At 45.2% G+C, this 7053-nt stretch overlaps 1 pseudogene; it reads left to right on the top strand.

Moving 5' to 3' along the window:
• Nucleotides 1-41: 41 nt before the first annotated feature.
• LOC121852066 lies at nucleotides 42-5214 on the top strand (annotated as a pseudogene).
• The last annotated feature ends 1839 nt before the right edge of the window (nucleotides 5215-7053 follow it).

Below are 7053 nucleotides of genomic sequence, written 5' to 3'. Positions count from 1 at the left end.
TGTAAAGGCGTTTACTTCTTTTAAAAGTAGAATACGGAAATATGCAGGTGAGTAATTTAAACGAAATTAAATCATAACTTAGACAGCCTCCGTGACCAGCACGGCGTGCGGAGGCAGGCCTCCATCCAGCAGTAGGTTTGACAAGGCCTCTTACATCCTAGATTTGATGACATCTTCAATCGATTAAGATATACGGCATATCAATGGCAGTTCCCATTTCTTTAAGGAAATATGGGATTGTAACATTGTTACGTTGAAACTTTGGCGATGTTAAAGGCAGCGTCGGTGGTGATTGTGGTGGTGCTGTTATAGTAGCGGTGCTAATTGCAGTGGTGTGTTGATCGTGGTGTGAATGGTTAGTGGTAGTTGTGATGATGCAGTGGTTGTTGTTGATCGTGGTGTGAATGGTTAGTGGTAGTTGTGATGATGGTGGTTTTGTGTTAGTGATGTAGTTAGTGGTAGTGGTCATGTTAGAAGAGTTGAAGTGTCAGTGTTTAACGTGATACAGGGTGTGTTGACGTGGTAGCATGTTTTCAACTTGTTACCCACTGTACTGTATAGAGGAGCAGTGTTCTTAGTGACGGTCATGGTGAAGGCAATGAAGCTAATGTTGGTAATAATGGTCATCACTGATGATATTGCTGATTGTGGTTCTACTGAATCTCGTGACGGTTGTGATGATGATGACATTGATGCTGGTGTTAACATTGCCACTTCAAGTTCAAGTTAATGTATTACGTGTAGCCCTGTGAGCCATTCGACTCTTGAATCGGGTGCAACTGCAACAAACAAAAAACAAAACATGAACAAAAAACATCTTAAAGTGACTATGTGACTTGCTTACCCGCTCATACTGTACGTCTGTGGAAAAGGGCTGCATATCTCATCGGGTTCGTCCAGTCGAATTAAAACATTCTGATTCCGCAGCGCGAGGAGAAGGTGTTGGAGCTGTGCCTGGAGTCTCTGACCCAGCGCGTCAGCGACCTCAAGAATTCCCTGGAGGGGTTCATCCGGAAACTGGAGACTCAATACGAGACTCTCAACTGGTGATGCCATCATCATCAATCGCACCATCAATATCAAAATCAACACCAGCAGCTTAGAAATGTAATCGTCAGCAGAGTCCTAAAATGCATTGTGCATGCATGTATGTGTGTATGTGTATTGTGCAATCGCTGCAGTATATGCACCTGTGTGTACAGTACTGTATTTGTGTATGAAGTATGCAACTTCCTTCACGTTCTGTGTCGGCACACTTTTCGAAAAAAGAAAAGAAAAAACAGTCACCTGATATGTGGATTCAATACACTTTTTTTAAATACCTCCAGGTACAAACAATTGAAGCTGCATGGAGTGTGCAATTGGAGCGGCATACAGCCAGACATACATTTAGAGAGACACAAAGAGATGGACAATATAATACTGTATACAGAAATCGAGACGCAGAGGAGAGATACCCAGATAAATCATAAACTGGGCTCTTAATTTCAAATGAGTTTAATCCCTCCTCGGTGCTGTAGCTCGTTGACGTGTGTGTGTGTATATGTGCGTATCAGGCCAAGCATGCTCGACAGCTTTGCGCTGCTGTCGGGGCAGCTGAACTCGCTGAACAAGTTGCTACGCAACGACAAGACACGTGTCTGAGGGGGCAGATCATCATGCCGCTCCTGCTGTCACCTGACAGGGACGACGAGCTCATGGTGAGTGAGAACGTGCATGCGTATATGTTGTCATGTGTGCATATAACGGTGTCTGCATATATGTGGGGAGCGGTAGTGCAGTAGTCAGCCCACGTGATCTTAACAACCCGTTGACTTGGTTCAGTTCCGGGCATGGCTACCATCCATTAGTGATGAGTGACGTCTGAATTGTAAACGATTACCTGATACAGTATGTAAAAATCTTATCTTAGCGTAATTTATATAGCGCCTTCACCGAGGCGCTTTACAGAGAAGTAAGAATGGTACATATGAATGTAATGGTGGAGATGAGGTGACTAAAATATATGAGAAGTAATGCGCGAATCTGTGATACGTGAATTAGGTAAAAGCAAAATGTATGAAAGCAAATTATGATGAATAGATTGGATAATTTCCCTACTGGAGGGACAAAGGTTCGTCGGTGCTATCCACACCACCACATTTTGTTCCGTACTGGATCCAATAGGTGTTTGCTAATAACACCTCAACAGTTGGTCTATAAGGCTCTGGGGATCTGCGTGTTTTGCGCGTGTGACGCAGAAAATGACCGAGGGCCGCGTGCCAGTGTTCAGCCACGACGTGGTGCCGGATCACCTGCGCACTAAGCCAGACCCGGCTGTGGAGGAGCAGGAGAAGCAGATGTCACTCGACGCCGCTCGCCTCACACCGGACATGGCACAGGTATGCACACAGCCGAGGATGGAATGTGTCGAGGGAGAACTCCAGGGAATCACAGGGAGATGGGCCAGGGGGCAGCTGAGAGTGGCATGGTGAAGCACCACTTACAGCAGAAAGGTACAGATTGAGTGCGGGTGGAGAGGGCACGAGAATATAGTTAAGAGGCAAGAATTGAGCAGTAGCAGCAGTAGTGGCATCAGTAGCAGCAACAGATGTACCATTTATACAGGTGTTGGCTGTATGAAATGTACGGCAGCAATAAGAGTAGCAGTAGGTGTCGAGGTATGCAGCCGTGTGGGTGTGTGCAGGGGGCAGAAGTAGCAGCGATAGCAGCATGAGACAAGACCAAGAAGAGCTCCGGGTGGTGCAGTTGCATAAATTGTAGCAGCAGTGATAGCAGGCAGGGACGGCAGCAGATCCAGAGTCATACAGGGGTGTGTTGCGTGTCTGGAGAATGCAATAGTAGCGGTAATATTATCAGTGGTTGCAGAAACAGCAGCATAATCCAGTCACTGAGGTGTGTTGTGTGAAAGGGAGAGCAACAGGAGTGGCAACAGTAGCAGGAGCAGATGCACAGTGATGTGTGCGTGTGTGTTGGGTGCAAAGGGCGTCTTGCATCCCCTAAGGCAGGGGTGGGGAACGTCCGGCCCGCGGGCTGTATAAGGCTCGCGAAATCAATTGGCAGTTCCAGCCATCACATTAGGGGCGAGTTAATTAAATGTTTGACCAAATATAACAGGCAAATTTTTAAGTTGATAATTTTGTATGGCCCGCAAATGATTTTATAAATGTCAAAATGGCCCTTGCAGAAAAAAGGTTCCCCACCCCTGCCCTAACCTCCGGTTAAGAACCACTGCTCTATGGGATTTGTGATGCATTCAAGCCTAAGGTGGGTATACTTTGAAAATTACAACTTTAGTATGGGCGGAGAGGTGATGTGTTACTCAGTCACGAAGGTCATTGTCCTTAAACAATTATCTCTGTCTTTGTTTTACAGAAACACATGGCATCTATGAATAAGATGTGCAACTCGCTGCTGGACCGCCTCAACAGCACTCGTGATGACAGGGACGGAGATTCCTCCAGTCAGTTGATTTGCATCAATATCATCAACAGCATTATGAGTAGCAGTTTCATCATCATTGTCATTAGCAGCACTCCTATCATCCTCGTCCATCCTCTGCAGCAGTGTTTTCAACATCAGCAACATCACCTTTAGAGCCTGGCGTCTCAAGTCAACCCTGCATCTCACCTCCCAGTATGCTAATCAACATAAGTAGCAGGGGCCTCAAGTAGACTCACTCTTATTCTTTGTAATTACTTGCTCAGATTTCCCTCATTACGTTCTTTAAATGTCTTATTTGTGGATTAGAGAGCCTTATGGTGTGACCCGGATAGGTCCAGATCGTAAAACATGTAATATATATGATACTACACTGTAGCGACACGACCGCACTCTATGATAGCTGTGCCACACACTCTCCCGCATGACCTTATGGGAGCCTCGGTACTGATAAAGTTACGAAGTACACATACGTCATCGGAACGGGTTAACATCTGAAGAAGCATTATCAACACCAGCATTAGCAGCATTATCATTACCACTATCTTCATCACTTAACACCTCTCCCCTCTGTTCACCTCCTCTTCCCCCCCCCCCCTCATTACCAGCTCTGCGTCACTCCAAGCACACCTTCAACCCAGCCGACACCAACGCATTAGTGGCAGCGGTGGGGTTTGGCAAGGGTCTCAGCCGGCCTGGACGACCCCCATCCCAGGGTGGCACGGTCCAACCCGGCCTCTCCGGGCAAGGAGGGCCTGTGGGATGTTCTAATGTTGGGCAGGGGGTCCCAGCGGGTCAATGGTTCAGCAACAGCAGCAACAACAGCAGCAACAGATGCAGAGTCATGCAGGTTTGTGCTGTGTGTACGTGTGTGATGTGTGCAGCAGCAACAATGGCAGTTGCAATAGAAGCAGCACAAGCATCAAGAGCAGCAGCAGTTGTATCAATAGCGGAAAAAACATTAACAGCTGTCGCAGTAGCAACAACAACCACAGAAAAAGTTACAGCAATAGATGAAGAGTCATGCAGGTGTATAGTTGGTGTGTGGAGGGTGCAGCATTAGCATCAGCAGCAACCGTAGCATCTGCATATATTGCATTTATTACAGTTATATCCATGTATGTGGGTGCGTGTATATAACAGTGGCATATATTTGAGGCGGTCCTGGGCCTCCCCTAGGTAGACTCGGCCTCAAATGAGTACCTAGTGTGGTGCGCAAACATCAACACTAGGGAGACGAGCATCCGGGCGTGGTGCTAGCTCCCTACCATCTCGTGTGCAGTGCCGACCTTCATAGGTGCTCGCTAACAGCACTTGCCCCAACAGTCCATTACAGGTTATATGAGAGATCTTTGTTTTTTGAGTGGTAGTGCAGTATTGTACACACTGCTATGGGCCCAGAGACCTGAGTTCCATTCTGGCCACGAAAAATAACAGTTGCAAGTATTACCTGAACCTGTCCTGGGCCTTCTCTCGGTGGATTTGGCCTTCAACAAATACCGAATGCTCTGTGTGAACATTGGAACTGGAGAGATGGAACATTGTTTCTGAAATATGGCCCCCTCATGTCCAAGGCCAATCTTAGTAGGTATTCACTAACAGTACTTGTCCCAGTGGTCTGTATGTCTTTACGGGGGATATTTATCTTTTTGCATGTGTATATGTGTGTATGTGCATATCCATATATTTGTGTGTCTGTGTGCAGGTAAAATGCCAAGTTCCATCAAAACCAACATCAAGTCCGCTTCAAACGTCCACCCTTACCAACGATAGTCATTCCACTCTCTATTGTAAGTTAGTTATGGGCATGTCAGGTTCATGTATGTATGTTGAACCTCTTTCGCACCGTACATATCCAACCGTACGAATGGCCATGTCAGAGACGCTGAGCCACCACTGCTGAGGTCCCAGATTAAAGTTGTTGTTCTCTGTCTCGCAGATGGTTCATAATGATTTGTCACTGAATGCAGGTTTTTTTCCACTGGTAGTTAAACCAGATTGTTTTCATTGAATGTCTCAACCTGATTTCAAATGGCTCCACAAAGCAACACCTTATCATTGAATCATTTTTTTCATTTTTATTCAATTCAGGTCAGCCATTTGCTGAGGTCTGAAATTATGTAAATAAATAGGATGACGGACATGCATTGAACCAAATACTGTTCGTTAACTTGACTGACAGTTGAGTTAATATTTTGCTTATGGGCTGTAAACTCTGTTTAAAAAGAGGAGTGATCTTGCTCAGATGTTATAGAAAATACATACAAATAAAGTGAAAGAAAATAAGACTTGGACCTTTTGCGTGTTTGTATATGTGGGTGTGTTTGTGTGGGCATATGGGGTGGTCAGTCATTGGGGCAGATACAAAATTGGGAGTGGTTATGAACAAGAGATTGAAGGGGTCTTTATAGAAATGTCACCTATGCTTCAGAACATGGACCCCTTTATATGAACACCTGCACTAGCTTCATACATTTGGGCTGGCCTGTCTACAATCCAGCCTGGTTTAGCCAGCTCACAGATTTGATAGATCTGGACACAGTTGCAACAGTGACCACCTTCAGGCAAGTATGTATGAAGAACTTCTTTATATTTAGCCTGAATGCCCCTTCATACTCAACAAGTTTGATAAACAAATCAATTGACGATATCTGTTGAAAGAACACGCTTGAATATGTATATTGAGAATGGTTATTAAAGGCAGACTGGGATGAAAATGAAATGGAGACAAGTGAAAGTTATTTTTAAAAACCTAAATTGATGGTGAAAAGCAACAGCAATGTGTCGAGAGAGGAACGTTTTCATTCAGTGTGTATTACCTGCTATGCCATAGATCAAAAACATGGGACACTGATAAAAAATGGAACACAAGCTAAAAAGTGAGCAAAGAATAATGGATATGCATCCTTGGAATGACACTGGGAGTCACAAAGAGGAACACATGCAACATGTCAAACACATCAAGTTACCGATGTAACATTGCTAATAAAAGTTGTATTGGTCAGAATATGATAGAAACGATGATGGCTGGTGGTCGACACTAATGGCGGAGTAGCACCCGAAGGAGTGAACGTTCCCGAGACCACGTCTGTCGGGAAGATGAAGCGATGACATTCGCTCGTGTGCAGGTGCTGGGTGGGTCGTGACAGATGGCGACAGTTTGGGGAGGCCTTCAGCAGTGGTTAGACCAGGGGTCGGCAACCTACGGCTCCGGAGCCGCATGCGGCTCTTTACGGGCTGCTTCTTGACGATATGTACATATGTACAGTATGTACTCAGATGCATTGCGGCTCTTGAAATACTGAATTTTGTACCGAATTGGAAAGAAATGGCTCTTCTTGTTATTTTGGTTGCCGACCCCTGGGTTAGACCCATTGATGAATGTGTCAAGCTTCTTCACTCATTTAGGTACAGGCTGTACGAAATGAGCTCGCGGGTCGGATATCGCTGCTATAATTGTCCACATAAGCCACTTTGTTGAGCTATTCTTTGTGGCCAGGTCGCTTCTGAAAATTAAGTGAATAGCTCCGGGCTTTACCTGGTAATAAAACACAGTTTAGTTTTATTCGCGTGTATTTTAAGTGATTTGTTAACATATTCTTGGTTCTTTCG

The sequence above is a fragment of the Callorhinchus milii genome, unplaced genomic scaffold (genome assembly GCF_018977255.1).
Source record: "Callorhinchus milii isolate IMCB2004 unplaced genomic scaffold, IMCB_Cmil_1.0 Scaffold378, whole genome shotgun sequence".
Classification (NCBI taxonomy): domain Eukaryota; kingdom Metazoa; phylum Chordata; class Chondrichthyes; order Chimaeriformes; family Callorhinchidae; genus Callorhinchus; species Callorhinchus milii.
This window is presented reverse-complemented; position numbering and strand designations above follow the sequence as displayed.